The sequence below is a fragment of the Rattus norvegicus genome, chromosome 5 (assembly GCF_036323735.1).
Source record: "Rattus norvegicus strain BN/NHsdMcwi chromosome 5, GRCr8, whole genome shotgun sequence".
Classification (NCBI taxonomy): domain Eukaryota; kingdom Metazoa; phylum Chordata; class Mammalia; order Rodentia; family Muridae; genus Rattus; species Rattus norvegicus.
This window is the reverse complement of record NC_086023.1, coordinates 165,015,705-165,027,900: the sequence shown is the minus strand read 5'-3', so window position 1 is coordinate 165,027,900 and position 12,196 is coordinate 165,015,705. Positions and strand designations below refer to the sequence as shown.

At 45.6% G+C, this 12,196-nt stretch overlaps 1 protein-coding gene across 28 annotated transcripts in view; it reads left to right on the top strand.

Moving 5' to 3' along the window:
• The first annotated feature begins 2,052 nt into the window (after positions 1–2,052).
• Kif1b (kinesin family member 1B) overlaps positions 2,053–12,196 on the top strand; it is a 135,071-nt gene continuing 124,927 nt past the window's right edge. For 27 of the 28 annotated variants that reach the window (XM_039109181.2, XM_039109177.2, XM_039109175.2 and 24 more), the window contains exon 1: positions 2,198–2,337. The gene's annotated coding sequence lies outside the window, so the exon portion shown is untranslated. 28 annotated transcript variants of the gene reach the window in all.

Below are 12,196 nucleotides of genomic sequence, written 5' to 3'. Positions count from 1 at the left end.
TTACAGATGGTTGTGAGCCACCATGTGGTTGCTGGGAATTGAACTCAGGGCCTCTGGAAGAGCAGCCAGTGCTCTTAACAGCTGAGCCATCTCTCCAGTCCTTGAGGTCCTTTTCAAAGCAGGAAGCACCCTCACCTGCAGATCCATCTCTCTAGCTCCTCCTCAAATGTCCTACTCCACAGGGAGACGTTTGAAGTCCTTTCTCCTAGCTTTCTGAAGTCTACAGCATGCACTCGCCAGAAGCCATTGCTCCTGTGCAAACCCATCAGTGCTTCCCTATACTTGGCTGATGACTCATCTCTTCCTCTTCCTCCTCTCCGTCCTCCTCCACTTTAGGAACCGAAGTCAGGGCTTCCCATATGGGAATCACGTGCGTCCCCTGTTCAGCCACACTCCCAGGTCGACTTCTTGTTTTATTTTATTAATGTCTGTTAAATTTTTAATTTATTATTGTGGTACAGTAGGTGTATGAGGTGTGTTTGTGTCAGAACACGATTTCGTTCTGTAGGCTCTCTCCGGCCATCTTCACAGGGGGTCTGGAGATGGGACTCAGATCATCAGTTCATCAGAAGCACTTTCACCCACTAAGCTATCTAGGTTGGCCCTGCTTGTTTAAGACAGGGTTTCCTTATGTAGCCCAGGCTAACCTTCAACTGGAATCATCGTTGCTCCTAATATTTTAAGCAGTTTTATTCCTTGTATATTTCATTATAAATTACATCAAATCCTTTGTGGGAAGGCAGAGTATAAATTCTAAAAATGAGAGCTGGACTTAGTGGTACCCATCTTTAACCCAGCAGTCAGGAAGAAGTCTACAAATCTCTGTGGGTTTCGGGCCTGCCTTGTCTTCTTAGTGAGTTCCAGGAGAGCCCGAGCTACCAAGACCCTGTCTTGAAAAAACAAACAAACCAATAAGCACAATGAGAAATGTCCAGTAAATGTAAGATACCAGGAGTCTGAGGACTTCGGAGTATGGTGACTGTCCAGAATCATATATAGAAAGTTAATTTTCACGTTTTAGTGTGTAGGCCTTTCTCTACCCATTAATACTGTATTAAAGTCAGGGATGAGAAAAAAAAAACTTATCTTACTTTCCATTTCTGCTAGTAAATACAAAACGCATCCTCTAACCTTAAAAATGCAGTGTGATTGGCAGGTTGTCATTGTGATATTTTACTAAGCAGTGAACTGAGCTGCTTATGAACGGCTGTGGGGCGTTTCTTTTGAGCTGAATCTAAATCTGATTTTTAAAAAACGTGGCTCGTAGAGCTTTTGTGTTCTTATGAGTCCTTGTCCCCCTCTAGGGGCATCACTCACAGGCCGCTCAGTCCATTCACTGGGCGCGAATACAAAGCGTTTTGTTCCTTTGCTCACAACAGCACACCATCTCCCAAGGAGACGATGAATGCCCACTAAGTCATGCCTTTCCATTACTCATTCCTCCTTTTCTCCCAAGGTGGCGTGTGGGAGGTGTTGTGCTGGGGTTCGACAAGAATAGGCTAGGAAGCTTTCTGCTGGATACACTCATGCCTGAGCGTGGTTCCGTTCCCACCGCGCCGGGCTCTGTGGCTTCACGGTGTGAGCTGTTTTCCAAATGGACAATGACTCCACACTCGGCCGCTCCCACATAATCCCAGCTTTGGGATGGCATCTGCACCTTCCAGTCCCGCCCTGTCACTGAGACACATTTTGTCCCCTTACGAAGCGGGTCATTCGGCTACACAGGCGCGAATGCTACCCAGCAACACCCTTCGGGGGGTCACCAGGGTGGAAACTCTGGACACCGGCTTCGCCCACCCGGCACGCCCGCACCCGCACCCGCACCCGCATCGGCTCCCGTACCACCAGGGGGCGCTCGAGTGTCTCCGTCGCTCCGCCAGCACCTCCCGCCCCCTCTTCCAGACTCGCTTTACTATTGGTCATCTATCTCAAGATTTTCACTTCGATTGGTCATATTCCGCGTCATTCTCGGTTGCTGGGCGGGCCGAGGTGACGCGCGGCGCTCTAGCTCGGGGCGGTGTCCCGCGCCGGCGGCTTCGGGCGGAGTTTGGCGAGCAGCGACGCGGTGTAGTCAGACGGCAGTGGTCCTGGGAGGCGACAGCTCGGGTCCGGGCTTCTCTCTGCTTCTCCGCCGCATCCACCGCCGCGCCCCGGCCTCCCGCCAATCCTCGATGCAGAGCTGGGCGGCCGCGTGATGGGGCTGCGGAGCGGCGCCCTGCGGCTCGCGGCGGCCGCTGCCTGCGCTGAGGTGCGTCGGTGCCCGGCCTCCCGCGCCCCTGCGCGCCGCGGCGTCTTCTGACTCGGCCGGCTCGCCCGTCGGTCCGCAGCGCGGCTGAGGTGAGGAGGCTGAGGAGAGGCTGAGGTGGGGCGGCCGACTGGAGGTGGGCGGTGGTGCCGCGGCGCGGGCGAAGGGGGCCGCTCCCGCGGGAAAGACTCCCGGAGGGTGACGGGCCTGGAGGGAGGGAAGCGAGGAAGCAGCGCGGCCGGCCGGGGCTCCGGGTCCGCGGTGAGAAGCCTCGCCCTCAGTGGAGAGACCTGGCTCGCCGGCTGTGAGCGCCGGGCTTTGGTCCAGCGGCCTGCCGGACTCCTGCAGTGCCCTGCACCAGCCCTCTGCTTTCCCTGGGCTGCCAGGCCCAGCTCTGTCCGCGGGCCAGCAGATCGGTCGCTGTCCCGCCGTATGTGCGCACATTGCAGCTCTGAGGGAGCCGGCCCTGCCCGACTTGAAGCCAGCCGATCTCTCCCCGCTTCTGCTCTCTCCCACCCCCCACCCCCACCCCCATTGTGGTTGGCATCAGGGTTCCGACTGGGAATGTGGCAATGCCCCTGAGCCCGATGAAGGTAGGAAAGGGCATCCGACAGAGCGGAGGGTGCAAGGGCTGGACGGAGGAAGCTATGCAAAGGGAGGGGGCTTATTGGATGCTGGCCAGATGGGAGGAAGGCTGGTGTGGGCTCGACGTTCAGCCGACCAGGATTACTCTGGCAGCCATATTGGGAGGATGATCTGACAAATCCTTTAGGAGCCAAGTCCGGTTGCTGGAAGGCACCGAGTGACAGCCCTGGCAGCTTTCAGGGTGACTGGCCGCACCAGAAGCCAAGTTGTGGGGGTTGGGAGGCCGCTCGGAGCAAGCTAGTCATTGTTCAGGCAACGCAAACCCTCACCGACTGTAAATGCAAAATCGGGCTCCAAAATCACTTCTTCTCTTTGGTGAATTGCTCTATGAGTCTTCAGGGTAAACTGGCTTGAAGATTCCATTCTCTTTGGGGTGAAATTCTGTGTTTCTGGACTTATCATCGATACCCATTGCTGCTTTGGCCCTCGAAGGCCTGTTGATGCTTTCGCTCTGCGAAGGCCACTTTTCCATATAGGAGGCTCTCGGCGTATTGCATGGCGAGCACAGATTTGCATAGTATCTCAACATGCAGAGTTGAGGTGAACTGGAATATTCTGGTAGCAGAGGAGACTTGTAGCGGTATCTCTGAGGATGCAGGTTGTCATCTTTGTGGAATCTGGAGGTAGCCTAAATTAGATTGTCAACAGATCTCTTGCTTATGTAGCCCTCGCTGTTCCAAGCAGCTGCTCTGCCAGCACGAAGCATGCTGCTTTGTGTCATGATGTGCCTGGCTTAACCCAGAGGAAAGTGGTGTTCGGCTTCGAATAGCTGTTTAGAAGTGATATCGTAGTCAGTATTTTATTTAAAGGTTAGCATTTTGTGGATTCGGCTTAGTCATAACAGAATTTCAGCTTGTGTTCTAGTCAGAGAAGTGTGGTAGTTGATATTGACTGTGAAGTAATTGGGGCTGTTAATGTTCTATTTGGGGCCAGACTTTGAAGATTACTCATCTTGATGTTTGAAAGTAGATTTAGAAATGATCAATAACTGGCTTCAGGGCAAGCCTGTAAATGCGTTTGCCTATATTTTGATCATGCACAGGACCTGGAGAGATGACGTGACTCTTGTCTGCCTTATGCCCTTTCCTTTAAACTTTATCTGTATATTTGTTTTCGGCAATGGGTGGGAGCTGGATCTCTACCTCAGGTCTTAGATATGCCTACTACTGAGCTATGCTCCCACGCTCCACACTCCCTTTTCTTAATGCATAAGTTCTTTATTTTTTTTCTATTTTAATTGTCTGTCTACTCTAGAGTAACTACAAAAACAAATTCCAATGCTTTTCTATTTCTAAGAGAAGTCAACACACTGTTTTTGTAATTTTTATCGTTAAGCAATCTCAGTAAACTTTCAAGTAGAAACCAATTTTTTTAAAAAAATTTTATTTTTGTGGATGACTGTTTCACTTGCAAGTATAGGTATGCACACTATGTGCTTGTCGGGTGCCCTACAAGGAGAGGTAAGGGTTGGCTCCTCCGGACCTGGAGTGACAGGTGATTGTGTAACGTTATATGGGTGCTGGGAACTGAACCAGGTCCTCCTCAAGAGCAAAAAGTGCTTTTAACTGCTGAGCTGTTTCTCTAGACTAAAGTTAGTGGGTTTTGCAGTACATTAATATTCAAGAAATACAGAATGTTTGTTTTATGATGCCATAGCAAAATAAGAAATAGCTTTAAGTACATGTAGGGAACTGAGATTAAATATAATTTAAGCTTTTGAAAAAAATTAGGCCTGATTATGAAGTGGAGGAAAGATTTCTTGACTCTGTGTAGGCCTTCCCTGTTGGGTATTTTTCTAGAATTTATCCAATTAAATACAGATTTCTTGATTCATCATAGCTCTTTGCTGTTGAGTATTTTTCTAGAATTTTTCCAATTAAATACAGTTTCTGAGGCTTAGGATAGAGTGTTTTCCATTTCAAGACCAAATATGAATGCATTTTCTTTTTTTTCTACTAAATTAGTTCAGGGAATACATTAATGCCCAAGAAGAGTCTGTCAATAGTTTCCAAGGCCAAAGCTTTCTAGCCTTTTTTTTTTTTTTTTCTGTTTTGGTCTTGTTCTGTGTACAGAATAAAGGACAACAATGAATCCTTACTGCCTTGTTTGTAAACCCCTTCCCAGGCTACTCACTGTAACAAGTCTTTCCCAAGAGTAAGCGTATCCCTTTGGTCCTGTGAGCTGATGTGATGTAATTCACAGTGCCCTGAAGTGAAAGGTGTGTTGTTCCATTCCCAGCGCTCTCTTTGAGAGGGGTCTTGTTTGAACACATAGTAGTAAACTTGAGAACTTCATAGAGAGCGAATGAATATGTATACCTCTAGAACCTTTATTCTGGTGCAGGATAGAAGACGTTAAACAGATGTGGCTGTGATGGGAAAATCTTGTAGAAGGAGCCTTGGACTGCTGAGAGGTTGTTTTGGTTTGGCTTGTTAACAGCTCAGTGATTGGTTTGTTCTCATGCTGGTTAGATGTAAATCCAGCCCAGAGAGAGATTGGGATCTTTATCCTAAAGTAATGTAAGGCCTACCATTCATTCTCAGACTCCTCCTTTTCTCCTTGCAGTTGGCACACTCCCTTTGCTTCTAAAGCCCTTAGTGTGCTGCGGGAGCTTCTGTGATCTTCTCCTTCTCGTGCTGTATAATATTAATGATTTTATGATTGTTTATGGCTGCACATACACTAAAAGGCTAAAAACATCTCTTAGATACAAAACCTTTTTGTGGTTGCAGGGGAAGCTGAGGACTGCACTTGTTAGGCATGTGCTCTACTCAACCCCCAGCCCCATAAAACTTTTCAGTTTAATTTTACACTTTAAAAATTTCATGTCATTTACAACAGAGCTTGTCCTTCAGTTATATAGTCTTCTATCATTTTCTCCTTCGGTCACTTGGGTACCTCTTGGCTTAGTTTTCCCTGGCATTCAAATTTCATTGTTATTTTGTGTTGCTGGGCACTGGGCCCTGGGCTTTGCTTATGCTGAGCTAGGCAGCCTACTCCTGAACTCCAGCCTCAAACAGACTTTTCGCATCATCTTGGCAGATATCAGTGACCACATAAGCAAACAGTAGCGGCAGCAATGACAAAGTCTCGTGCTCGGATTGAGCAGTTCCTGTATGTCAGGCTCTTCTGTATGCACATTTAGTAACCCAGTTCATAGACAGCCAGGCCGAGTACTGTTAGAGTTCTTTCTCATGTGAAGAAACTGAAACATGCTAAACTTCCCCACCTCGACGAGGGCTTAGGTTAGTAACCACTGGGCCGCACTTCTTCCCTTAAAACTCCTTCACTTCTCAAGCTCTGGCTGGGTTCTTTTCTGGTTTCTGTTGTGTCACATTTTCTAACATGTCACCACTTTCAGGTCTCAGGTTCACCTTCTGATCTTAAACCCTGGTCATTTAGAGTTCCCACCTCTGTAGTCTCTTTGCTTGTGCATTTGATGTTGAGTCTCCAAGGTTCTTACTCTCTTCCTTTCCTGTACTGTGACGTCTGGGGTTTGCTGCTCCAGCTCTTTTCTTAGATATCACCATTTGCCATTTTAAATTCTTTCCTCTTCTGAAGGGCCACGAGACACATGCCAGCTTGAGCCATTCCTGCTCTCCATACCTTCTGTTTTTACTCTGTTTCATGGAGAAGCCTCACATAGGGCTGGGTATTGGTGCCACCAGCACTGAGGAGTCCCTGAGTTTGACTTTGATGCTTGCTGAAGCAGGTCTGCTTGGTCCTCTCGGGCTGTTCATAGTGGCTTGAGCCTTCCAGTGCCTCTGCTTAGCAGTGTATCTACCACCGCACAGGAAAAAAGGCACGAGCTCCTTCAACCTCCCCCTTCTCCTTACAAACCTTCCTGCCCTGCTTTTCTTTCCTCTAGCCTGAGAAAGCTTATTCCCCCTGACTTCAGCTAATCCCTTGGCCTGTGCTGTGTGTCACTGTCACTGGCTTCTAATCTTTTGGGATTGGTTTTATTGGATGTTCCTCCTTCTCCTTCACTGACTTTTCCCTGCTGCTCCTTGAGCATGCCTGGCAAGTTCTACCTTAAGGCCCACACTCTGTCTGTAGCCTGGATTGTTCTTTTTCTCTCATCTGCTTGACTAACTCCTTCACTTCTTTCAGATGTTTGCTTAAATCTTACCACCTCGCTCGACACAGTGTCTGCAGACTGAGCCGCGTAACTACATACCACTTAGCTTCTTGGCTTTCCTTGCCTTCCCTCAAGCACACTCATAGTAGCTCAGTTCTAGTGCCTCTTTCTCAGTACAGTGAAAGTTTCTCCAAAGCAGGGATTCCCTATAACGTGTATGCAACGTGTTGAATGAAGCATACAGGAGTGCACAACTTTTCTATTAAAAAATAAAGTGATAAGAGAACAGTCTCTTCTTCATTCCTGCCCCTTTCTCTAGCTTATTACAGTGTGCATGAGTGGCCCTAGTCCCCTACTTGTTGATACTGCTCTTACTCAGCCCTCATTGCTAGGAGGTGAGGCAGGAGTGGCATACACATTTTGTATCCCTACTCTGGAAGTATCTCTCACTTAACTTGCTCCGTCCTTGACCTTTTGTCTGCTTTTGTTTGGTGGGGCTGGTTTCACTCTTCTAGGTCCCCTGTGTTTCTGTCCACGTATACAGCTCTTCAGCCCATTAAATACAGAGTTTTGTATACATTTTAAAGGCTTGCTGTGCTGTTTGGTTTTGGTTTTAAGAACTAGCACTTGGATTGTATAACATACATCCCAGTTAAAATAAATAGTAAGATAAGCCATTATGAGAAATTTTTGTTTGTACTTTGTAATGCTTACTGCCTTTGGAAAGTATTTGAGCAAATAACTATATGCTCCACATATAATGAGACTATTAAACAAAAACCCTGTGTGCAGAGGGTTGACTAAAAATACAGCTTGCCTGGACTAATATGGTTATTTAAGTTTAATTTAGAAATTAAGGCAAAAAACAAAAGATAAATCATAGTTTTTAATCTGGCAAAAGAAAAGCTAATGGCTTGTCAAGAGAACTTTTTTGGATGCTAACTTTTAAAGTGGGTCAGGTATTAGTGCATGCTTATAAGCCCAGCACTCAGGAGCCTGAGGCAGGAGGAGGTAAGCCTGGATCGCATAGACCCTGTTTGAAAAAACTAAATTCTACAGACAGTCTAAGGGAGGGTGTTGAGACATCCTAGTACAAAGATGTGTGTGCTGTCAGGTCTCTTTAAAGCTGGTTGTAGGGGTGTATACCTTCAGTCCCAGCAAGGCAGAGGCAGATTTCTGTGAGTTTGAGGCCAACCTGGTCTACATAGCGAGTTTCAGGACAGCCAGAGCTACATAGACTCAGTCTCAAAACAACAACCAAACAATCCTTTTAAAAACTAATCTGTAGGGGTTGGGGATTTAGCTCAGTGGTAGAGTGCTTGCCTAGCAAGCGCAAGGCCCTGGGTTCAGTCCCCAGCTCCGAAAAAAAAAGAAAAGAAAAAAAAAAAAAACCAAAAAACTAATCTATAGGCTGTCAGGGTGGCTCAGTGGAGGGTGCTTGTTGCTAAGCCTAATGACCTGAGTTTGGTTCTCAGCATTCACTTGTGCAAGTTATCCTCCGACCACCACACACACAAATATAAAAATAAAAATATTAAAAAGTGAATTAAATATAAAAAATAGAGAGAGTGGGGTAGACTCACATTGTTTAGAAACACATACTGTTCTTACAGAGGTATTGAATTTGGTTCTTAGCGTTTACTCCGGGTGGTTCACAACTGCCTGTAATTCCAGCTGCAAGGGATCAGACACCTTTTACTGAACTCAAGTACCTGAACTCACATTTCACATACCCCTACACACACACACACACACACACACACACACACACACACACACACACACAAATGTAAAATGCTCTTAAAAATCTAAATTCACATGATTTTCAAGCTGGGAATATAGTATTATAACTAACTTGTTTTTTTTTTTTTAAGATTTATTTATTTTATTTACATGAGTACACTATAGCTATTTTCAGACACACCAGAAGAGGGCATTGGATCCCATTACAGATAGTTGTAAGCCACCATGTGGTTGCTGGGAATTGAACTCAGGACCTCTGGAAGAGCGTCCTCCATCCTCTGCTGAGCTATCTCTCCATCTAACCTGTTTTCAATGAAAAAGATGGCCGTTTGCATTTAGGACACTGTATTTCAAGCTGATGGGTCATAGGGGCTATTTCCCTCCAAACCCTTGGTGCCTCTCTTAAGCCCCCAGGCTGGGTACTGGACTGCATCTCCAACTCCTGTTTCTTGAGGCATTTCTTTTTTTTTTTTTCCAGAGCTGGGGACCAAACCCAGGGCCTTGTGCTTGCTAGGCAAGCGCTCTATCACTAAGCTAAATCCCCAACCCCGAGGCATTTCTTGATTTCAGAGAAAGAACAAAAAAGCCGTGCCAGCAGTGCAAAGGAGGATCCTTGACTTCACAGTTATAGAAGCAAAACGATATATGTCTGGTACATCTAAATATTATATCAGGTTATTTTAGACAGTGGGTAAAACAGTTGGGGAGCCTGGCCAAGCCTGCTCAGCCACATTGGAAATTGAAAATCTGATCTGTCAGAGTCTGTCCTGTGCCGTCTGATTGTTGGCATTGAGTTAGGATGGGAAAAGCAGCATTCCTGACATTGGGTCTAGTTTGCACTTCCACCGAATGACCAGAGAATCAAAGACGAAAAATATACACGTGCCTTTCCTTTTCTGCCTGTTCTCTCTCTTTCTCTCCTCCCCACCCCCTTTCTTACAATTGGGCCATTTTACAGTATAGCCACGGTCCTAAAACTTGCCGTGCCTTTATTGAAGTTATTAGATAGAGCAATGCATCCGTGTTTTATACAAAGGAACAGTTCATAGTCTCTCTTTAAAGGGTTATTTACTTTATGTACATGAGTGCTCTATCTGCATGTACACCTGCAGGCCAGAAGAGGGTGTCGAATCCCAACATAGATGGTTGTGAGCCATCATGTGGGTGCTGGGAATTGAACTCGGGACCTCTGGTAGAACAGACAGTGCTCTTAACTGCTGAGCCATCTCTCCAGCTCCATAGTATCTCTTTTTTTTTTTTTTTAAATCTTCAATGTTCTTTTTTTTTTTTTTTAAGATTTATTTATTTATTTTTTATATGAATACACTGTAGCTGTCCTCAGGCACACCAGAAGAGGGCACTGGATCCCATTACAGATGGTTGTGAGCCACCATGTGGTTGCTGGGATTTGAACTCAGGACCTCTGAGAAGAGCAGTCAGTGCTCTTAACCGCTGAGCCATCTCTCCAGCCCCCCATAGTATCTCCTTTTAATTTTTATTTATTTATTTATTTATTTATTTATTTATTTATTTATTTATTTTATTTTTTTCAGAGCTGGGGACTGAACTCAGGGCCTTGCACTTGCTAGGCAAGCACTCTACCACTGAGCTAAATCCCCAACCCCTCTTTTTAATTTTTAAAATGATTTATTTTCATTTTATGTGCATTGGTGTTTTGCCTGCGTGTGTGTCTGCCAGATCTCTTGGAATTGTAGTCCTAGACGGTTGTGGGTTGCCGGGAAGAGCTGCTGCGCTCTCTCTCCAGCCCCTATTTGTAGTGTATCAGAGAATTCTCTACTGTGGAAATTTGCTTCACTCTGTGATATGTTTATTATTTATTTGAAATGTAGTCTAGTTTACTGTAGGCTAGCTTTGAACTCTTGTGTAGTAGAGGCTGCTCTTGGATTCCTGTTTTCTTGCTTGCCTTCCCTTCTCAAGTGAATGAGCCACCCTACCTAGCTCATTCATTTTCTTTTTTTTTTTTTTTTTTCCTTTTCTTTTTTTTCGGAGCTGGGGACCGAACCCAGGGCCTTGCGCTTGCTAGGCAAGCGCTCTACCACTGAGCTAAATCCCCAGCCCTGCTCATTCATTTTCTTAAAAAGTAAGGTCTCATCCAGCCAACGTTGGCACTCACTGTGTACTCTAGGATAACCTTGAATTCCCAGTCTTCCTTCCTCTACTTCACTCGTGTGTGCCTTTTTTGTTTGCTTTGTTCTTTAAATTACACATCATTTCTTGAAAATATAACTCGGTCACAGGCATGGCAGTACATGCTTTTAATCCCAGTCATTTGGGAGGCAGAGGGATCTCTATGAGTTAAAGGCCAGCCTGGTTATGTAAATTCCAGGACAGTCAGAGCAACAAAATGAGACCCTATCTCATCTATTCTTTGATGTCAAACTGTTGTTCTAGAAAGTTGGCTAATTGAACTATAAAAACTAGATTAAGGTAGCTATTGAAACAAACACCTGCCCAGTCTCAAACTTTATGCATCTCAGTGAATTTCTCACACTTTGTTTTAGGTCCACTTTTTTGTTTTATGTGTATAAATGTGCACCATGTGGTGCTTGGTGCCCATGGAAATCGGAAGAGGTGTGGGACCTTCTGAACTGCAGTTACAGACGGTTGTGAACCTCTGTCTGCATGTGGGGAATCAAACCTGGTCCTCTGCAAGGACAACATGTGCTCTTAACTGCTGAGCTGTCTCTCCAGTCTCTTTCAGTGACTTCTCTTCAGTAGTAATTGTAAAAGACTGTTTCTTGGTTAAAATATGTGTCTTTCAAAAAAATTCTTTAACTTAAATTTTCTTTTTAATGTATAAGTGTTTATTTTGTGTGAATGTTTGTATAGATGTCTATGCAGTACCTCTGCAGGCCAGAAGAGGGCATTGCATTCCCCCTGGGGCTGGAGGTACTTGATAGTGAGCCACCATGTGGGTGCTGAGGATCGAACTCAGGTCCTCTGAAGAGCAACCGGTGCTCTTACCCACTGAGCCATCTCTCCAGCCCCTACTCTGTGTTTTAGGAATATAATTCTACATGCTTTCTTTAGAAAAATGGATATGACAAAAATATATTAACCCCAAACAAATCAAAAAAGCTTGGTGTGGTAGTTTGGTTTTCTATTGCTGTAGTAAAGACCTTGAATAAAAGCCACTTGGCTTGGAAAGGCCTCTTTGGCTTACAGGTTACATCACATCACTTGGAACTGAAGGAGGGACCACCAAGAATACAGCTGGCTTGCTCCCAGCTCCTCGTTCCATCTGCTTTCTTATATAACACAGGCCCACCTGCCCGCGGGTGGCACTGCCCATAGTAAGCTGGGCCCTTCCCATATCAGTCACCTCCTAGGAAAATGCCCACAGGCTTGCCCAGAGCTGGATCTTATGGAGGCTTTTTCTCAATTGACGTCTTCTCTTCTCAGATGTCTCTGTTAGACTAGCCAACACATCTGGTATTATTTATAATAAATATTATTCATTTCTA